The sequence below is a fragment of the Chlorocebus sabaeus genome, chromosome 14 (assembly GCF_047675955.1).
Source record: "Chlorocebus sabaeus isolate Y175 chromosome 14, mChlSab1.0.hap1, whole genome shotgun sequence".
NCBI lineage: Eukaryota > Metazoa > Chordata > Mammalia > Primates > Cercopithecidae > Chlorocebus > Chlorocebus sabaeus.
Window position 1 is genome coordinate 94496117 of NC_132917.1, and position 22066 is coordinate 94518182.

Below are 22066 nucleotides of genomic sequence, written 5' to 3' on the forward strand. Positions count from 1 at the left end.
ACAACTCCTGAGAAATGGACATTGTCTACTACCGTATAAATGAAGAAACACTCAAACTGGGTAATACATTTTATGATAACCAGTCACAATTCATCTTCGTGGATGTTTCTGGACTTTACTTTGGGGTGATTTCTATTAACATCTGCCCTAATAACAGTTTTCTAAGGAGGCTACCCAGCTGGTTTCATCTCCTGGGGGCCCTCCTGGTGCTCTGCAGTGCAGGGTCTGGATGGTCCCAGGGACTTCTCAGTACCCTGCATTCTAGCACTCAGAATCCACATCAAGATGGCTTATGCTCCCGCTCACTAGCCTGTGAGGGTCTGGAAGAATGGGACTCTCTTTTTTCTGTAATCTCTGGACCCCAGCACACTGCCTGGCAAATAGTGGTCATCACAAAAGAGGATGTTGTCCCCAAGCTTGTGCTCTAGGCCAGATCTGGCTTGGTGCAGACTATGGAGAACACAGATGACTCAGGCATGGGTCCTAGGAATCTCCTGTTCCAAGTGCAGTGGGGGCACCAAGGGAAAAGAGTGCCCATGTTAGCCCCTAGGCGCTCTCTACCGGATGGAGAGGTAGGAGGTCCATTTTCAGTCCCCGTTCCATTGCAGACCAGACTTGCTGATCTGACCACAAGGGAGTGCCTGGGAACCCCTTGCAGATTCCCCTTCAAATAAACTGTATTTTCTTCCTGATGTTCATTGTTTAATTAGGATATAGAGGAGGAATGAGTCTTCGGATTGAATGGGAGTTCTGTCCAGTCCTTGGGGCATACTTTGTTGTCATTTCTCCCCGTGTCTTGCATTTTATCTGCAATAATAGGCTGCCTTTGTACTTGGGCTCAAGCGCCCTTTGGAGCCAGGATTCCTTGTCACCTAGACCGTGGCTGTTCAACCTAACCCCCTCCACCTCTTCCTCCTCAGGATTTTCATAGCATTTGTCTCGGAGGCATTCTTTGTGGCATATTCATTAGAAAAAAAGTGAAGGGGAAACTGCTTTTGAAGAGAAGATTCAAGAGCTCGGAGTGGGAATCCAAGACGGAGTAGAGCATCTCCCTGGGTGACCCTCAGACTTAGAGGTGGGCCTCACTCAAAGACCCTGCCGTGTTTAACCTGTTGGTGCCTGGTGGCACCTAGCCTGGCCCCGTGTGCCCGTTGTCAGGGGTCTCTCTAGGTTAGTGCCCTGGGTGTAGCTGGACACTGACCACCAGCCCATGCCTGGGAGGCCACGTGAGGGACTCTGCTGAGGGACCTGACTGCGTTTCTGTTGTCTCTTCCTCCTTGAAGGGAAGAAGTACAAGATGGGAAGCTCACTGGTCACGTGGACGCCAAGGACTGTGGTCTTTGTGAGGATGATGAACACAACAAAAGAAAAGCCTTGAAGGACTGTCCTGCAGAATTGCATCAAAAAGTGAGTTTCAATCCGATGCAAAACTAGAATTGATCTTCCTCCACTCTGTCCTCACAACAGCCAGTGTAATGTTTCTAGAAGGCAGATCTGACCCTCAGTGGCTTCCCATTGTTCAAGGATAAACATGAGGCCCCTCACCATGGCCTCATCCCTGCACCTGGCTCCTCTCAGCATCCCAGCCTCTCTCCCTTCCCACCAACCCACCACACCTGCTGCTCCTCAGCTCCAAGGGCCTCTCAGCCCCTCAACTCCCCTGCTCCATCCGCCCCAGGGCCTCTGCAGATGCTGCTTTCTCCTCGGGTTCATTCTCACCTCACTTTGAGGAGTTGAGGTCCCTCATCCTTCAGGCCTCTGCTCAGGCAGCCCTTCCTCAGAAAAGCCCCTCATGTCCCCGAGAAGGTCAGGTGCTCTGTGGGCCCCCAGCTCTTCTTCCCTCCTCTCTGCACATGCCAACAAGACATTCATCGCTGAGTGACTGTTTTGATCACTGTTTCTTCCTTGCTGACTCCACATGGGGTAGGTAGGAAGCCCACATGGGTGAGGCCATGTCTTTTGGGTCTTCATGGTATCTCCAGGGTCTAACAGTGTCCCTGGGACATAGAGGCCCTTAACAACTATTCATTTACTTGCTTCATTAATTCTCAATGAATAAAATTGGCTGAGTAAACCCAAACCAGTCTGCATCTCAGTTTGGGTTCTAGAAGGGAAATGTCCTCCCTGGTGAGCTCCAGCAGAAGGGAAGTGCCCTCCCTGGTGAGCTCCAGCGGAAGGGAAGTGCCCTCCCTGGTGAGCTCCAGCGGAAGGGGAGTGTCCTCCCTGGTGAGTTTCAGTGGAAGGGAAATGTCCTCCCTGGTGAAGTTCAGTGTAAGGGAAATGCACCCACAGGTAAATTTTACTCATTGGTCCCAGTTCTGTCCTGATGTTTTTTCATGAGAGAACTCAGCATTTGAAAGCTGCTATGATATCTTACCTCTCAAAACGGTTCTCCTTCTGGTAGAGTATGTGACTCCAGCACCCTGGTTCCTCGTGTGACCTGCATTTGAGCACCTGTGATCATTGTGATTCTCTTGCATGGGTGTTTTCTGGTTATCAAGACCCCTCTGAGAGCCAAGGATGGGGTTCTTAAAAAGGCTGTCAGGAGTTGTTTTTTGTTTGTTTGTTTGCGTTTTTTTTTTTTTTTTTTTTTTTTAATTTTTGTAGAGATAAGGTCTCACTATGTTGCCCAGGCCTGTCTCAAACTTCTTGGGCTTAAGTGATCCTCCCACCTCTGCCTGCTGGAAGGAATTACAGGTGTGAGCAGAGGCACCCTACAATGAGCTCAGCCTGAGGTTACAGCCCAGACTGCAGGAGTGGTGTGAGAGTGCAGCCCCTAAGGGTGGCTGTTCTCCCCTAGCCTTCTAGAAGCATCTTCTTTGTGTTCAGTGCCTCCAGTGGTCGGGGAGCTCTGTGGGTGTCAGCAGCAGGATGGATGAGTGCTTTTTTTCCTTTCAAGAAGTGTTTGGTTACTGTGTGCAGAGCCTTGTCTTTGATTCAGGGCCAGCCTTCAGGAAAGCCTTGGCCTGCTCGGTGCTCCCCGGGACCCCAGTGCATCTGGAGTCCATGTGCCTCTCTCTTTTTTTTTTTTTTTTTTTTTGAGACAGAGTTTCATTCTTGTTGCCCGGGCTGGATTGCAATGGTGTGATCTTGGCTCACTGTAACCTCTACCTCCTGGGTTCAAGCAATTCTCCTGCCTCAACCTCCTGAGTAGCTGGGATTACAGGAGCCCGCCACCCTGCCCAGCCAATCTTTTTGTACTTTTAGTGGAGATAGGGTTTCACCATATTGGTCAGGCTGGCCTGGCACTCCTGACCTCAGGTGATCCGCCCACCTCAGCCTCCCAAAGTGCTATGATTACATGCATGAGCCACCACACCCTGCCCATATGCCTCTTTCTCCTTCCTTCTAGAATACAGGACCATGGATGCCTTGCTACAGCGGATGTTCAAGTCTGAAATTGCTCCAGAGGATGAAGGCCCTTCCTTGGATGAGATTCTGAACTTCTCACCCAGTGACATATATCCCAAGAATCCCAATTTTGAAACCAGTGCATGATGCTGGGCTTGGAAGGGTCCACAACTAGAAACCGAGACAAGCTGTCACCTCTTTTTGCATGTGCTGTCTGGAGGTGATGTTTCCAGTCCAGGCTCCCTTCAGTGTTCTGATGAGCCTGTGAATAGGCCTGGCCTGACCTGAGTGGTCAGCTGAATGGCATGGAGAAGCTGCCCAGGTGGGCCCCGCTGGGGGTCGTTCTTATGTTTGATCATGGACATAAGGCAAGAAAATTTGTTGAAGAGATTGTGACGAGCACTTGCTGTACACATATATGTACACATGTAGTCTTTTCAGTGAGTCTACAAAAGCTTTTCAATTATTTTTATATGGTAGTTTGCTATTCTATTAAACTAATCTTGTGCTACATTGTTACATAAATGAATTATGAATATGGTAAAGGAATATGTTCTAGTACAGTAGCTTTTAAAGGCAGAGCTTATTCAAAATGAAGAAAAATATGAATGTGAAAATACAATGGTCACAACAGCCTATTTCAGCGACAGAAGTGTGCTCTCAAAGCTTCTTGAACAGAATTACAACGATGGCAAAATTTTGAAGCACTTGCTTTCTGACGTCACTTTCCCCATTGGAAATCTCCCAGGACAGCAAATGCATCTTCTGGGAACGTAAAAGGGACCTATTTAATTTTTACAATTTTTCACTGTGGTTAAGTAAACACAATGTAACGTCTAAGTGCTAAGTACACTCATGTTGTGCAGCCACTATCCATCTCAGGACTCTTCATCTTGCAAAACTGAAACCCTGTCCACATGAAACAATGCCCATCTCCCTTTCCCCAAAGCTCCTGGCACCCATCTTTCTATTTTCCGTCTCTAAGGGTTTGGCTATACCAGATCGCCATGGCATCGTGAGCACAGGTGATCCTTTGCAGAGCCGGCAACTGTGCTCCTCATTCTCCCAAGTCTTGTCATCGGCCCCACCGTCAGGCAGGGGAATCAGTGGGAGTGCGTCCCCATGACCCGAGGTTTCAGTGCAGCGAGACCTGAGATGTGTGGCATGTCATGTGTCAGGGTGGCAACTGAAGCTAGCGTGGGAGGGACATCTGGTCTTTGGTTCTGAGAGTGACCTCTGGGCTATGTCCTGCAGGAGCAAAGCCAAGGACTTTGGGGCATGGATTCTAGGGCCAGACTGTCTGGTTTCACACCTGGCTTTCCGCCACCCATACCTCTCTGTGACCCATTTCCTCATCTGCAAACTCCGGACAAATGGTACCTCCCTCCCAGGACTGTGGGAGCCCCTGGAGGCCCAGGACAGGGCCAATGCTGACTCAGCGCTGGCTTCGGTCAGCGCTGTGGCAGAGCGTGCTCTGACAAGTCTCTCTTCCTGCCTTAAAACCATGCCTGGCATTTGCACTGGTGCTCTAGCACCACTGCCAGCAGGATTCGGGAGCCGGCTTTTCGCTGACTCAGCCATTGCGGTGTGTGGAGTCCTGGCATCCCTGAGATGGCTCTCTTATTTCTTTGTATGTATAATATCTATCATTATGTAAAGTATTATACTAAATGTATCGAGTTACAATGTAATCTTTTCAAATGTTATATAGGGCTGGCATTTCTTAAGAACGTGAAAGGAGCCTGAACATTATTAGCCAATAATACAAAGCCATTTAAATAATTCAATCCAGAACCTGAGTAAGAAGCTGGAAGTTGCTCCTTATTCCTCCTTCTCGTCACGCCCCCGCTACTCAGTCAGACACACCTTTTCCAGGGGTGCCTGCTGAGTGTGCTGTTTATCCTGGAACGGAACCTGACTACAGTCATGTATATTAGATATATTAACGTATAATTGCATTTCTAAATCCTAAATTGGATATTACGACATATTTCATATGTATCGTTCCACAACCTGCTATTTTCATTACCACGGTTGTTTCATGTTGGTTCACACACACACACACACACAGTGCTGAGTATTCCGTCCCATCAACGTCTCATGACTTAAGAATTCACTCATTCTTTGACCTACACCCTGTTCCCTGTGTTCACCATTAAAGAGCAGGGCACTAAACCTTGCGTGAGTCCTGGGAGAGCAGGGAGTCAGCCTTGCTGAATGAAGCCATTCCTGCAGAAACCTCTGTTCTCCGCCTGGCGGCAGGGCAGAGGCCACTAGGGGGCGCTACCGGCCCGGCTATGGACACCGCTCCGCCCCGGCCATGCCCGGCTGGGCAGGAAGGGCGGGGGGAACCGCGAGGAGCGGTGGAAGGGCTTGCCGCCTCTGCAGGGTTTTCTTCTGCCTTTCAGTGAAATCCTCACCTCGGGTTTTGGCACACGGACTCCCAGCGAGGCCCTCCGTCTGGCAGGGGCCTGGGACAATAAGGTTGTGTCTGCCCTGTGGGCTGTGAGCAGGTCTTGCCCTTGGAACAATCCCCGCCTCTGCCTCCACTCCTCCTGGCCTGGAAACGGCAACGAGCAGAAAGAACATCCTGGAAGCCTCCTGTGAGGACCTCAGATTGGTGCCAGTAGGGGATCGCTCAGCCCGACAGACAGCGGTGGGAGAAAAGTCACTGCTGTGACTTTTACGGAAGGATCCATTATTCCCAAACACATCTTTGGGGAATGACCTTACTGTTAGAGAAATGGGACTTCTAGGTGTCTGGAATTTGAACATGGGGAATTTGAGAGCATAGACGGTGCCTGCCTCTGACCTCCCCCTCCCCCTTTTCTGGGGAAATGTGTTCTTGGTCCTCAGCTTGCTGGTGCAGCCCCTCCCAGGAATCCCTGCCAGTATGAGTCATGGAGTTTTTGACTCAGTGGCAGGTTTCCTTTTCAGAGGAAGAAATCATTCTTTTTTTTTTTTTTTTTTTTTTTTTTTTTTTTTTTACTTTTTTTGAGACGGAGTCTGGGTCTGTTGCCCAGGCTGGAGTGCAGTGGCCGGATCTCAGCTCACTGCAAGCTCCGCCTCCCGGGTTCCCGCCATTCTCCTGCCTCAGCCTCCCGAGTAGCTGGGACTACAGGCGCCCGCCACGTCGCCCGGCTAGTTTTTTGTATTTTTTAGTAGAGACAGGGTTTCACCGTGTTAGCCAGGATGGTCTCGATCTCCTGACCTCGTGATCCGCCCGTCTCGGCCTCCCAAAGTGCTGGGATTACAGGCTTGAGCCACCGCGCCCGGCCCAGGGTTTTCAACTGAAGCATAATTCACTGAAGCATGTGTTTGGCAGCGGGACCCAGCTCACCGTTTTAGGTCAGCCCAAGGACACCCCCTCGGTCACTCTGTTCCCGCCGTCCTCTTAGGCGCTCCAAGCCATCAAGGCCACACTGGTGTGTCTCATGAATGACTTCTATCTGGGAATTTTGACGGTGACCTGGAAGGCAGATGGTACCCCCATCACCCAGGGTGTGGCGATGACCACACCCTCCAAACAGAGCAACAACAAGTACTCGGCCAGCAGCTACCTGAGCCTGACATCCGAGCAGCGGAGGTCCCACAGAAACTACCGCTGCCAGGTCACGCATGAAAGGAGCACCGTGGAGAAGACGGTGGCCCTTGCAAAATGTTCATAGGTTCCCAGCCCTCACCCCACCCACAGGGGCCTGGAACTGCAGGATCCCAGGGGAGGGGTCTCTGCATCCTAAGCCATCCAGCCCTTCTCCCCTGTACCCAGTAAACCCTCAATAAATATCCTCCGTCAACCAGAAAGTAAATAAATAAAATAAAATAAAATAACATTTTGTCTCCATAGATCAGAAGGGCTTTCCGAAGCCTCTGGAACACCCTGCCCAATATCCACTCGTCTTCCATTGTTCATATTCAGTGTGCTGATGTTTTCCCTGATGGCCTTGAAGCTTTTTGGGAATCAGCACACTTCTCCAGAAGTTTCTGCCTGGGAATTCTCCCATATTTAGGTTGAGCCTGTTGGTGGCACAATCTGTCACCAAACACAATCTTCCGTGTTCAAACACTGCAGGAGTGCTCTTGAAAGGGGAAAAATATGTCAGTGTATTAATTTACGTGTGTGGTTTTCATTTGTGTTTTTGGTTCCTCTTCAGGGGTCTGAAAACAGCAGAGGGATCGCCTTACTTTGAAAACCTTCTGGAGATAGCACTTGAGCTCTACGTGCTGGTCACTACAGCGAACAGCCCTGACATCATGTCCGTGCATCCTCGATCCATGTTCATGAACATCTTTTACCATAACAGAATTCACGCTATTCAAAGCAGCTGTCTCCTGACTCTAGTAGGGCTGAGAGAGGACAAAGAGTGATTTTCTGTTTAGTCCTATTCACTGTAAAAGTTTTGAAAAATATAAAAGTTTACAGCACTAATAGCCTATCCTCTCTACTTAACACTAAATTTAAATGAATTCTTTCAAAATGGAAAGGAACAGAAGATATCTCTTGAGATACAATTCTTAATATTTGAGCCTACTTTCGATTCTGGAATCTTCTTTGAGTCTTGAATTTAAAGACATAAGCCATCTTTGTAAAGGAATCATGACTGGTTCTCCTAAGCACTGATGCAGTTTTTTGGCTACATCAAACAGGAAATAAATGTAAACATCAGTAATTGCCCAAAATGCCAATTCTCCACACACGTGGAAACTACTTAGGAGAAAAACCTCATGGTTTTTTCTAATGTCTTCTTGTTGTGGATTTCCCTTATGCATAGGAGTAAAGTTATTAAGTGGTACTGCACAGAGTAGCCAGCGCTCCAGCTCTAGAGAGTGGGCAGGGCCTCACTGCAAACGTCAGTCCACATCTGCTCCAATAGTGACCTCAGAGAGGCAGGTTTTCTGTCGTCTTGTGATGCGTAGGTTCATCCGATCAACTTGTTCTTGGTTGTTGCTCACTCTTGGGCCTGACCCTGGCCCTGCTTATGTTCTCTTGGGTCTTTCCTCAGACCCCTGTTAGCCTAGCCAACACCCCCTGATGTCCCCTCCTGTAGGAAATTAAGTTTCCTTTAGAGTGAGCACCTGTCACAACTTGCCGTTCCACGATTATCACCGGGTACCTTTCATGCATTGTCCTTGCGTGGTTAGAATATGACCTGGCCCCCAGCCAAGGCAGTTGGGTGTCCCACAGAGCCCTGACTTTGCACTGCACAGCCCTCTTCCTAGCCATGCTTCTTATTCTCTTTGTAATTCCTAGCAAGTCACTGTCCTTTCTAGGCCTCAATTTTCTCATTGTGAAGGGAGAAAAGTGAATTGGGAGATCACTAAGGTCCCACCACTGTGAAAATTGGTGCCTCTGTAAGGTACTAAGAATTTCAGAAGGGCAGGTGTGAAGCAAGCTGTTCAGCATTAGGGATGGTGATGGCTCTGGGGCTTCATCACACCCTATGGGGGAGAGCAAATGTTAGAGGAGGCTTTCCAGTACCTCCTGCACATGGACTGTGCATGTGGGATATTGCCCAAGGTCAGCCTTATATGCATTGTGAAACTGAGAAGTAAAGCCAGCTGGGCTTCTAGGTTGGGTGGGGACTTGGACAACTTTCCTGTCTAGCTAAAGGATTGTAAATGCACCAATCAGCACTCTGTGTCTAGCTAACGGTTTGTAAATGCACCAATCTGCACTCTATCAAAATGGACCAATCAGTACTCTGTAAAACGGATCAATCAGCACTCTGTAAAATGGACCAATCAGCAGGATGTGGGTGGGGCCAAATGAGGAAATAAAAGCAGGCCACCCGAGCCAGGCAGGGGCAGCAAGGTGGTTGGGTCTCCTTCCGTGCTGTGGAATCTTTGTTGTTTCACTCTGCAATATATATTTTCTGCTGCTCACTATTTGGGTCTGCACCGCCTTTATGAGCTATAACACTCACTGCGAAGGTCTGCAGCTTCACTCCTGAAGCCATAGAGACCACGAACCCACCAGAAGGAATGAACAACTCCAGACGGAACAACTTGGGACGCGCGCCGCCTTTAAGAGCTGTTAACACTCACGGGGAAGGTCTACAGCTTCGCTTCTGAAGTCAGCGAGACCACGAACCCACCCGGAAGGAACGAACAACTCCGGACGAAACAACTCCGGACGCGCCGCGTTTAAGAGTTAACACCGCGAAGGTCTGCAGCTTCACTCCGGAAGTCAGCGAGACCACGAACCCACCGGAAGGAGGAAACTCCTGACACCTCCGAATATCAGAAGGAACAAATTCCGGACACACTGTTTTTAAGAAATGTAACACCGCGAGTCCGCAGCTTCATTCTTGAAGTCAGCGAAACCAAGAACCCACCAATTCCAGACACAGAACTAGGGTATGGAAAACCATGAAACATGCTTGTTTTCTTCTAGGATGCCTGCCCATGACTTCAACTGGTGGTATTCTTTGTACTTTATAATCCACATTATCATCAATACCTACATCTTAACGTCCGCCTTTCTGGCCATGGTGTACCGCAATTATAGGAAGCACTTAAAGGTAACAGGTGTGAGCTGGGGGTAGGGGGTGGGGCTGGATGCAGTGTATGGGAGGCCAGTGAATGCGTTTGTTAAATATTTGAAAGTGTCCTTGATCCTATTTACTTTGGTGGACCTGACGACTTGATGTCTTGCTTCCTTCTGCTGAGCAGGGCTGCTCTTCCATCTTTGTGATGACTGAGACAGTGTCTCAGGAGATCCACAGGACAGAGGACCTGGCCGGGGCACTGGCCCCTTCATGGGCAATGTCAGGTGCTACTTTGCTTCTTGCTCTATAACGCATCAAATAGCTAATGGCTCCTTGATATCTTCTGAGTGTGATTTGGAGTGAGGATATTCTCTAAGCCTGCAGCTCCTTTCTCCCTTCAAACAAAAGAAACTTCTTAAAACCGGCAGTTCCGGCCCTGGTTCCTGCCTGCTTGACTGATGTCTGGAGAATTTGTGGAAACGTTGAGTGGGTGCTTGGGGTAGAAGGAAGTTTGATTTGCACCCAGGAATCCCCTGGAACACCTGGGCCATCTCATCCACCCTTCCTCCACTGCCACTCACCAGCATAGACCTTTGGGTGTCTGTTTCCTTTATTATGAAATTCATTGTATAGAGAAGCATTTCTTCCAAGGGTGATTTTCCTTAAGAAAAGACATGCCTTAGGGCTTTTGGCGTTTTGGTTCTGTTTTGAATGTATTCTTGCTAATGGAGTGTCCACTTGAGGGCGAGCCGGAAGTCAGGGCAACTTCAATGCAGTTCAAGAGAAGGGGATGGCAGGGAAAGTCTGAGATTGGGTCTGTCTGGCCTTTGAAAGTGTCTAGCTCTGTCCAGGTCACAAGGAGTCTCTGTGCAGAAGGAACCTCAGCTCCTTCTCACCCCAAAGCTAGTCCTCCTCTGGCCTCTTCCTCTCTCTGGCAGGAGAGAACATTCCAGAGAGTCTGGTGCGCCTCTCCTCTCCTTCACCGTGGAGCAGAACTATTACTATGCCCCTCCCAAACCGAAGGAACGCTCCTTGGAAATTAATTTTCTGCAACATGCCTTAGCAAACATTTTAGACACGCTGTATGTGCCAGACACCATGCAGGGTCCTGAAGAGCCACAACGATGGTGAGGAACCAGCCCTTTAGGAATTTACAGTCTAGCTGTGTCATCAGTGAAGCAATGATAGTGGGCGACAGACTTACAGGAGCGATGGAGATGGGCATGGTAGCTGGATGGCCCTGAGGAGGGCTGCAGAGCCTCCCCGCTCCCACAGAATTCCCTGTGGCCACGCAAGATGGCAGCTCCAAGGAGACCCTAGTTGTCCTTCTGGCCCCAGACCACATCTAGCCTAGTTTCACTTCCCTGACTTTTCTTCTCTTCCTCCTCTCTTTCTCAACTGACTGCATGGTGTATCTCTCTTCACCTTCTTGCTGGGTGTCCCTCTCTCCTCTCAATACCACAGCTGATCTCCTTCCTTTCTGGAATCTTCCCTCCTCCTGGGCAGGGTAGAGTTGGGAGCTGGCCGCCTCCTGTTGCTCTGTTTCTCACTGCACAGACTTTCCTTCCTGGGTGACCTCATTTCAGCTTGGTAAGGTGAGTTCTGTTGATGCAGAGTGGGGTTAGCTAAGTACTCCTGAATCTGGGAGGCATCATTTACCTTGCTTGTGAACCCACCCATCAGTGATGTTTCTTTGGCTCTTTGAATACCTTGAAACGTTGGGGTAAGAAAGTGATGCTTTCCTTTGGGAGGCCGAGGTGGGTGGATCACGAAGTCAGGAGATCGAGACCATCCTGGCTTACACGGTGAAACCCCGTCTTTACTAAAAAAAAAAAAAAATACAAAAAATTAGCTGGGCGTGGTGGCAGGCACCCAGTCCCAGCTACTCAGGAGGCTGAGGCAGGAGAATGATGTGAATCCAGGAGGCGGAGCTTGCAGAGACCGTGCGCCACTGCACTCCAGCCTGGGCGACAGAGCGAGACTCCATCTCAAAAAAAAAAAAAAAAAAAAAAAAAAAGGGATGCTTTCTTGAATCTTTCTCTTAAAACACACAAATTTGTTTTTTAAAGAATGAGGTTGGCAAACTGGCATACCTGAAAGGACATAAAATGATAGAGGAGTTCAGTGTTCTGAAAGTCAAGGTGGGCACTGAGTTTGTGGTCGAGGAGGCCCAGTGGAGGTGGCTGGCACAGGTAGTGATGCCAGACATGAGCAGGACCCACCTGGAGCTTCTCCTGAGGATCTCCAGTGAGGGACAGACGGGGCACATGGGTAAGACGCCTTTGCCTCTGACTGTCCTCTTCCCTGTGCGCTCTGAAACTGAGCCTCACAAAATGATGGGTAAAGCAGTAGCACTGTTTTAAAATGTGTTTAGCTTAGCACATACAAATGTGTACCTGCTGGCAAGAATGCCATGGAGTTAACAACCGCATTCTGTGCTCTCACTGCCCTGTCCCAGTGTACATGGCCACAGACAGGTGTCAGCAGGTCACGGCCATCCCAGAGCCCTTACCTGGTGACATGGTCCTTCCGTTGCTGCAGTTCTGCTTTAGGGAAGTAATCAGAAATTGGAAAAGAGATATATACATTCATGTTCAGTTTGCATTTTGCATTTGAAAGTGAAAAGTTAAAGGTGCCCTACATGTTCAGGGTTGATGGCCATTATTAAGGTGCTTCGTATTTGTGGCGTGCTTGTCATGTGTGAACCATTGTTATAGTTGTTCTCCATGCACTGCACTTGTGTCATCTTCCCCCAGGGACATTGAGGTGTTTTTGTTATCTTCATCTGCTAACACGGGAACAGACTCAAAGAGGTTCAGTCATTTGTCCAAGGACACACAAGTGACAGAGACCATAAGGCTGCAAGGCTTGTGCTTTTTATCCTTGTGCTAAACTACCCCAAATTTTGATAGTCATTTAATGGGAGATTTTGATAGCATTAAAAATGACTGTGAAGACGAGGTAGCAACGCGGGATAGGCGAGATGTTAATACACCCCCAGCTGCAGAGCACTCCCATTTCACCAGTTTTAAGAAAGTCCAGATAGGAACACACCCAGATGGAGTGGTAGGTTTGATAGGATGGCGAGATTATATGCAACTGTTCATTTAAGGGAGACAAGGACTCTCAAACTAGTCCCACAGTACTGTGGGCTTCATGATGTCTCCACGCATGTGTGAGAAGAAGATGACAAAGATTTTCTGGGACTTACTTGAATCTGGTGTTCAGGAGGAAAAAGAGACATGCGCAGCAAGACACTATTGCTTTTGGGTGGTGCCAGCATCTTCCAGTAAGAGCTTTGGATTCAGGATGGAAGAAGGCCTTTTTTAAAAAAATTAAATGATTTTAAAATATTTGTTGTGTGCACATAGTAGGTGCACGTATGTATGGGGTACATGAGATGTTTGGATACAGGCATGCAACGTGAAATAAGCACTTCATGGACAATGGACTATCCATCTCTGCAAGCATTTACCCTTTTAGTTACAAACAATCCCATTACATTCTTTAAATTATTTTGAAATATACAATTATTATTGACTATCATCACTCTATTAAGCTATTAAATCGTACGTCTTAGTCATTCTTTCTATTCTCTTTGTACCCATGGAAGAAGGCCTTTGCAGGAACCTGAGCAGCGTCTCCTCAGCCACATGGTCCAGTGTCACAGTGCAGAGTGTCTGCTCAGGTGGTCAGGAATCTCTGAACAGATTCCTTTGTGCCCCCCCACTGCTAGGGACAGGCAGTTACTGGAGGTGCCATGGAGTGTGTGATTGCTGTACTAATGGTGGGGAAGGGAGAGGAAGGGCACCTCATCAGGCAACTGTGGAGCACAGCACTTTTCAAACTGTGTGGAAGCTTTTTATGTTTCCAATCTGTCATTGACTGAGACTTTAGTAAAATACAATAAAAATCAGTAACACATACAAACAACATACAAAATACAAGTCTCAGGTTTTCATTATTAGATTCAGCAGGCATGAAATTATTCTGTCAATTGCTCTGCAAGGTTCAAAATTTCAGTACTTATCTCGGGGAGGGTGGGGAGCATGAGGACTGACCAGCAGTATTCCAGCAGCCACCCTTTGGGGAGCACTTGTTCTAGGACATCAGAAAAGGCAGGTGCCCCCTGAGACACACACACACCCCCACGGGTGCTCTGACCTCCAGTTGGTAGTCCATGATTGGAGTCACCAAGATGGCTGGGTCCTCAGCCTTTAGCCTTGCTTAGTTTTGTTACCTGAGTTGTGGTCCTATTTGTAAATTAAATGAGGACACAAATTCATCTAGTTTGATTATAAAAATCTACCAGAGTCATAGATTTTACTGAAGCTCCATAAATGTGGCCAAAAGAAAGTCCACTGAGCTGATGGTTTAACCCATTTCCCCAGTCTTACCTTCTACAAAACAGCTGTGTCCCTTTAAATATTATTATCAGGCAAACATGTTTTTAAGAAAGACAGGCTGGGTGTTGTAGCTCACGCCTGTAATCTCAGCACTTTGGGGGGCCTTGGCAGGAGGATCATTTAAGCCCAGGAGGTCGAGAATAGCCTGAGCAATGTGGTCTAGCTCTACAAAAAATACAAAACTTAGCTGGGTGTGGGGACACGTACTTGTAGTCCCAGCTACTCAGGAGGCTGAGATGGGGGGAGCGATTGAGCCCAAGAGGTCAGCCTGGTGACAGAGCAAGATTCTATCTTGAAGAGAAAAGAAGAAAGAAAGAAAAAGACAGCCAGTCAGATTGGTTGGCTTTGGAGGATCCTAGATTACAGTTCACAGGATGTAGTAGTAATTTCTGCTGTCTAAGTGCCCCAAGAGACTTCTTTGCTCAAGTAACACTTGCAAAGACAGCCTTAGTAACAGAAAGCCAAACAGGAAAATGGGATTACATGCTTCACAATGGTCTCAACACTGTGCAGTCGAGGAGTAGCAAGACATTTGTGAACATTCCCATTTTTCCCTTTGATCAACAGTTGTAAGGATTTGTAGTCACCAAGGCTAAACCCTGGAATTCTGATAGTACCGAAAGTGTTAAACCTAGAGTTAACTGAGAAACACAAAATTTACAAGTACAGAAAGAAAAGCACTGAATAGAATAATTAACAAAGAGAAGATGAGGGAAATAATGTGGTATTTACAAGGGTTTGCAGACTATAGTCTACTGGCCCAATATGGTCTACTGTCTGTTTTGTAAATAAAGTTTTATTGGAACAGGGTCATGCTCATTCATTTACATATAGTCTCTGGCTGCTTTTATGTATAATGGCAGAGTTGAATAGTTGTGACAGAGAGTGTGTGACCTGCAAAGCTTAAAACATTTACTCTCAGGCCCTTTATAGAAAGAGTTTGTGGACCCCTAAGCTACAAAGTGAAGTTGCAGATGGGTACAAATTGTTTCTGAACACAAACTGACTATAGTTTTGAATTTCTTTCATCTTTCTTGCTCTGCTGAATCTTCTGGATTAAAAGATGTGACTCCAGGGACTTTGCTGAGTTGTCCCTTGTTGATTGAGGTTGTTTAATGGTGAGGGTTTGGGCTGGATTCCTTGTCAGTGACCTCACCAGTTCACCCTGAATCCTAGTTATAGTTGTCATCTCAGTGTCTCCGTAAGCTCTGATGGTGGAGCTCGGGTAGCCCAGGTCCCCGGATCCAGGTACATAATTCCCTGTGGCTGGACTTCTCTCTGAATGGGCATTAAAAGGGTCATTAAGATGTGTATGTGTATTTTCTTTCTAACTCTAAAGATCTGGAAACTTGACAGATGCTAAGATATCTAAGGATGTTTTTCATCCAACTTGATGGACACATGTGCTTTCATGTTCTTAGCACCGTATGGCATTGAGGGAAACAGCAACACGCGTGTTTAATGTGTGCCACCTGTGGAATGATGATTCTTTTTTTCCTTCTGAAAACTGAAGTGGAGACCTGGGTATCTGCCAGGCATGCTCCATGGAAAACTTTCTAGGCTTCTAAAACTCGTGCCCCACTCTTTCACTGTGGTCTCAGCTACACCTGATTTGCTCCTGCAGTTTATTTCAGCAACTTCCTTTAGAGGTTCCAAAGCGCTCAATTTAGTTTTCAAAGAAGCAGCAACACTCTGCACATTCTGATTTCATCCACTGATATACTATTTAAGTTATATATAATTACCGGATGTTCATACATAAATAGTTGAGAACCAGCCCAGTGACCCCACTGGTGAGAGAGAGGTACATGGAGTAGTGGAGCATAACCTTTTGGCCCCAAGCATTCAGCAGGTCTAGAGAGCATCAGTTCAGTTCATCAGTCCGGTGGGTCTAAGTCAGTCAAGAAAGCAAGGAAGCACCCATTGTGCTTTGGTCTGGGGTGGTGAGTGAGCTCATCTTGGAAGCTACGGGTTTGAGTGAATCCCTGAGAAGAAGGCAGGGAGAGGGAGTGTACAGAGGGAGGAGCTCAAATTCAAGGGTGTGGATCACAGATACTTTGGAAACTACATGGAGAGAAAGGGAAAGTGGAGTTGAGGCTAGAACGGTAGGTCAAGGCAGACACTGAAAGCAGCAATGGCCCATGTGAAGAGGAACGCAGGGTGGAAGGCAGGGTGTGAGGTGTGGCTTCTGCAAATGAACACAATCGCTTTCAGCTACTTGCGATTGGCAGAGGGGCCTGTGGAAGGACAGGAAAGAGGCCTGGGGGATTGGAGGCTGGCAGTGCCTCTTGCTGGCTCTACCTCTCTCTTTTTCTCTGTCTCTCACTGGCTCCTTGGCCTTGAGCCTTCACCCTTTAGGGCTTCAGATATTTACCTGTGAAATGTGGAGCTGAGAGTCCATGCGGAATTGGCTTCACCCTTTGGACCTTCATGTTATAGTGGCCATGGATACTGGGGTTGTATTTCCATTGCAGACAAAATGAACTTTCTACGGTTGGCTGACCTCTTCAGCATCCAAGTGGTCACCATCAACATCAAGAGACATCTGTTGGAAGCCTGGATACTGCAGGTATACCCGTTATCTACAAGCCTCTTAGTCCAGAAGATGGTTTGGCATGGGCAAGTGAGACAGGGGCAGTTTTCTCTCAAGCTGTTTTAAAAACAGAGGAATCTGCTATGCCAACTCTACAGAATGTGTTTCATCATTGAAGCTACAAATTATCCCCCTGCTCCCTGCCTTTGGTATCTAAAGAGGCATGGAAAGGCCTCAGAACACACTGTTTGACCTTCGCCAGGACAGGCTTCTAGATGATGCTTCCTTCTGTGATGTTTCCTAAGATGATCAAGGGCCACAGACTAAATATGCTCTCTAAGCCAGGGAAGGTCATCACTCTCTGAATTCAGGAGATTCCAGCCCCTTCAGAGTAAATATGAAGTTGATATCAAATGTGGCCTTTGATGCTGGGAATTATATGGTAAGCACTCACGAGTTACAGTTGCTGGAATGATTGTTAAGGAGGCCAGTTAATTCTTTTATTTTCAAGTAGATGACATCCAGAAAAAGCCATTTATCCTAGTTTGAGATCTAATTTCTAATATCTGTGACCTGGAATACCCCTCTTGTTAGAGGCTCATTCCTAGCCATGGTGGCCTCTTGCTTTCTTTGAATTTAATGTTTCACTAAAGCGTGTGGTTCAGAAGTCCTTGCAAGCAGCTCAGCCTTGGAAGTAGGTAAATACTCCTTTTAGCTGACCATATCTTATCTTTATGAAAGCCCTACATGGAGAGGCTGTCTTCTTGGGATCGACAGAAGTCAGTCCCAATGTTGAACTCCAACATTGATCTATCAATGTGCTTCATTCACATGGTGTGGAGGTTGGCACGTCCATAGGCAGCCCCAAGTGTTCGACCCTGGAGTATAGGCATCACAGAGAACGCTGGGCTAGTCCCTCCTCAGTCTTCTCAGAGCCACGCCCCTGACTTACCCAGTGTTCCCTGTGCCACTGCTCTGTCGTCTCTGGAGCTGAAAAGCTGAGTTGAGCCCAGCTGTCCTGGTTTTCACCCATTTTCGCTCTGAACTTGGTGAAGAAGATTAACGTGCCAGTCTCTTGGAAGACCTGGGTGTGTGAAGGGTAAAGAGGTTTTCAGAAGCTTTCTTAGTGAAGCATGTTAAGTTTCCAGGGGCAAGTAGCAACGGTGTGATGATCTTGTGCTGAACCTTAAACCTTCTCCCTGTCCCCTGAGCTGTCATCGGGCCCAGATGCTCTGCTCCCAAAGAGGCACCTTGGAAAACCATGGCTCTCTTGTCTCTCCTCACCCTGTCTTCATTTTCTCCTTGGAGAGAAGGCCTGCACCAGGGGCAGCAGGAGGCAGGTGCATGTCAGGACCCAGCCCCACTGGAACCTTCCAGAGATGAGGAGTGTGTGTGCTGCCGGGAAACAGAACAGCCCCCTATGAACAGGCTGATGTTCTTGTCACTGAAATGTGGCATGACAGGATCTCTCTTCTTTTTTTTTCTCATGCCAGGACTTTTGTCTGGGGTTTTGATGTCATCATTCCAATAAATGCCATATTCATGGCTCTGGGTGAGAAAACCCCTTCATTTCCTATGCAGATTGACTTTTCCTGCCTCTCTACATCATTAAGATACTCCTGAAGCTGTACACGTGTGAGCCCAGAGCCTATTTCAAAAGGAGGCAGTTCTGGAACTGGTGAGATTGTGTCCTCGCGAGGGGAGAGTTGGCATAGGGGTGAGAGGGGATTTCCTGCCACATTGTGGGGAATATGGCTGCCTTCGCCAAGCTCCATCTGCCCAGTTTGGAGGCATCTTAATAAGATCCTGAACCTCTGGTTCAGTAAAAACTGCTATTCATGATGTCAGTTTGAACTGACTTTAGCTAAAATTAGAATCACAATCACAAATCGTGGCATCTTGAATTTAGAAAGGATCTTTTTAAAAATGAAAGCAAAATGTCCTCCTCTACTCCACAATACTTATGACACCAAATGTGTGTGTTTTCCTCACACCCACCAATTGCTCAACTCTCTGGACACCAAGTGGGTGTCCTATAAGTTAATTCAATTCTGACACTATCCACCTGAGTTACTGTCAGATTCCGTAGGTTGAGGCTCAGTCCCACAAGGCCAGCTGCACTTCGGAGGCCAGGCACAAGCCAGGGAGTCACCTGTGCTTCTGAGTGAACAGCTATAAATCCAAGGTTCCCACGGCCTCCTCCTTGGGTTTGATAATTTGCTAAGCAGCTCACAAAGTTCAGGAATACAATTTACTTACTGGATTTCTGGTTTATTGTAAAAGGATGCAACTCAGGCATAGCCAGTGGAAGAGATTACAGGGGCAAGGTACGGGGAAGAGGCACAGAGCTTCCATACCCTCTCCCGGCATACACTCTCTCTTCTCAGCACCTCCATGTGTTCACCAAGTCAGAAGTTCTCCCAGCACCATCCTTTGGAGTTTTTATGGAGGTTTCATTATGTATGCATGATTGATTATATCTTTGGCCACTGACGATCACCTCAACCTTTAGCTCCTCCCCCTCCATAGAGATTGGGCGTTGGGGAAAGGGTGGGGCTGAAAGTCCCAACTCTCTAATGGCACTGTAGTTCCCCTGGCAACAAACCCCATTCCTAAGGGCTTTCCAAAGGCACTTCATTAACATGAACTCAGGTGGGGCTGAAAAGTGCTTGTTAGGAATTACAAGATTCTCCTTTCACCTTTATTACTCCTTTTTTTGAGAAAGCGTCTCACTGTGTCTCCCAGGCTGGAGTGCAGTGGTGTGATCTCAGCTCACTGCAGCCTCGACCTCCCAGGCTCAGGCGATCCTCCCACCTTGGCCTCCTGAGTAGCTGGGACCACAGGCACACGCAACCATGCCTGGCTAATTTTTGTATTTTGTAGAGACGGGGTTTTGCCATGTTGCCCAGGCTGGTCTTGAACTCTTCAGCTCAAGTGATCCTCTGCCTCAGCCTCCTAAAGTGCTGGGATTACAGGCATGAGCCACTGCACCTAGCCTACTCTTTTTTGTTTTTTTTTCAATTTCAACTTTTAGGCACTGGGGTACATGTGCAGGTTTGTTACATAGGTATATTGCACCCAGGTAGTGATCACAGTTCCCAATAGTTAGTTTTTCAACCCACATCTTGCTCCCCTGCTCCCTGCTCTGGTTGTCCACAGAGTCTGTTGTTTCCATGTTTATGTCCATGTGTGCTCAATGTTTAGTTTCCACTTGTAAGTGACAGCATGTAGCTTTCTATTCCTGTGTCAGTTCACTCATGATTATGGCCTCTAGCTCCATCCATGGTGCTGCAAAGGACATGATTTCATTCTTTTTTATGGCTGCGTAAAATTGCATGGTATACTTTTATGACTTGGAAAATTACAAGCATTTTCTGGCTCTGGTCAGGAGCCAAGTATAGTGGTGAAGACCAAATATATATTTCTTATTATTACAGTCTTAGAACGTCACACCCAACAAGGCGATTCCTTTCATACCTCCCTTTGCCATCTTACAATGAGGACTGTTAGCAAACTCTTCCCTGGGTGGGGGATGTATTTACCGGTGGGCTATTTCTTTTCCAGACTGCCTACCCCCAGTCCTGAACCGTCTTGCACATGCTGCAGACTGCCTGACTGTGTCAGGCCCTGTGGGACACAGAGACACAAATGCAGGCCTGACACCACTCTGAGGGTCAGGAAACTCATTATGCTGTGCATATGACCAAAGGGGAATGGGTTAATGTTGTCCAATATTCTGTTGTCCTGTGGCACAGTTGACAGACAGAAAAGTAACAAGGTGATGAATTTCCTCTTCAATTAAAAAGTTACAATGCATTTAGGAAAATCGATGCCAACCAAGATTGGACTGTGTATTCTGAAAATGTGTCAAAGTATTCTTACAGATTAGATCTATTTTGGAAGATGATTACTGTGATATGAATTAAATGATTTCTACAGATGCCCAGAAGTGGTTCTTTGGAGCAGCCAAGGAATGCTCATTAGGTTGCTCAAACAGTGTTTCTGGCTTCATGTCTACCATCCTAAAAATGATGGAAATCAATTTTATGGCTGAATTATTGCATTGCATGTAATATTGGATTTGAAGTTTCCTCAGAATTCATCGTGTCTTAAACCTGACAGGCCTTTCTCTTGATTCATAACCGACTTTGCTTTTGCGCTGTTGGGTTTGACACGTTGATCATCATTGCTGCCCTGGCGGTCACTGTGGCCAACACCACCATTCAGTCAGGTCAGTGCTGCCAGCTCTCAGCTTCACTACCTCCCGGGGTGGGGATCCTGCATTCAATCTGTTGAACGTTTCGTCAGTCTGTTGAACACCTGCTGTGCACTGTTAAGATATTTGGAGCCAGAAAAAGGGGACAAAAAATAATTTAAAATGTTGCATCCTCTTGGGAGGATGGTGGCTTTGTTTGTGTTTAGCTGTATCTTAGAAATTTTGTTTGTAAGCATCCATCACACCAAATGCTCACTTGGGCATCTCTTTAAAGCTGGCCCCCGGCTTTGATGTACAAGAGTGGTTGGTGTTTCCAGGCAGCACTTGCTTCCTCATTGCTCACAGCCGTTGTCTGTCCTTGAAGTGAAGCTACATTGTCCCTGGTACCCACAGAGCCTCAGACCTCACTGCGTAAAAGGAACAAGCCAGAGGCTCTGAGACAATGGAATGTTAAATGATTGTGTTCTTTTCTAGCCAGAGAATATAACAGTCAGCATATCCTGGATATTGTCTTGGTATTGAGAATACTCCAGCTCTTAAGGGTCATCCTCAGCCTTCAAAGATGAAGAGAAAGTGGCATGCAATAGCTGTGCTTGAGGGGTTCCCACATGGGGCCTTGTGGAAAGCACCTTCGCCTGCTTACTCTACATGTGCCCAATTATGAATCCAGGATGTAACTTGTTGGGGTTGTCTGGGGTGCATAGCTGTGGGGACGGAAGCCAATGAAGATGGGTAAAGAGCACCTGAGGACAGGGATTGTGACAGTCACTTTCATCCCTGTGACTGGCCTGCATTGTGCCTGCTTGCACGGTGACTAAATAAGAGTTATGATGGCAGCTAGTGCTAACTCGAGTGTGTTAACCATCATCTTATTAAATCCCACCTGTGACCCCTGATAGCTCTAGTTTTATTATCCCTAGCTTACAGTTGATGACACAAGCTCAGGGAGGTTAAGTAACTCTCCTAATAGTGCACAGCAAGAAAGAGGCAGATCAGGATGCAAACCCAGGAGTCTGACCCCAAAGCCCAGGTAAACCCTGCCTTCAGTGTTAGATAGGCCAGTGTTCTTCCA

General features: G+C 47.4%; 1 pseudogene; it reads left to right on the forward strand.

Annotated features, from left to right (window-relative positions):
* Positions 1-564: 564 nt before the first annotated feature.
* The window catches only part of LOC119622397 (uncharacterized), a 28070-nt pseudogene continuing 6568 nt past the window's right edge, over positions 565-22066 (forward strand).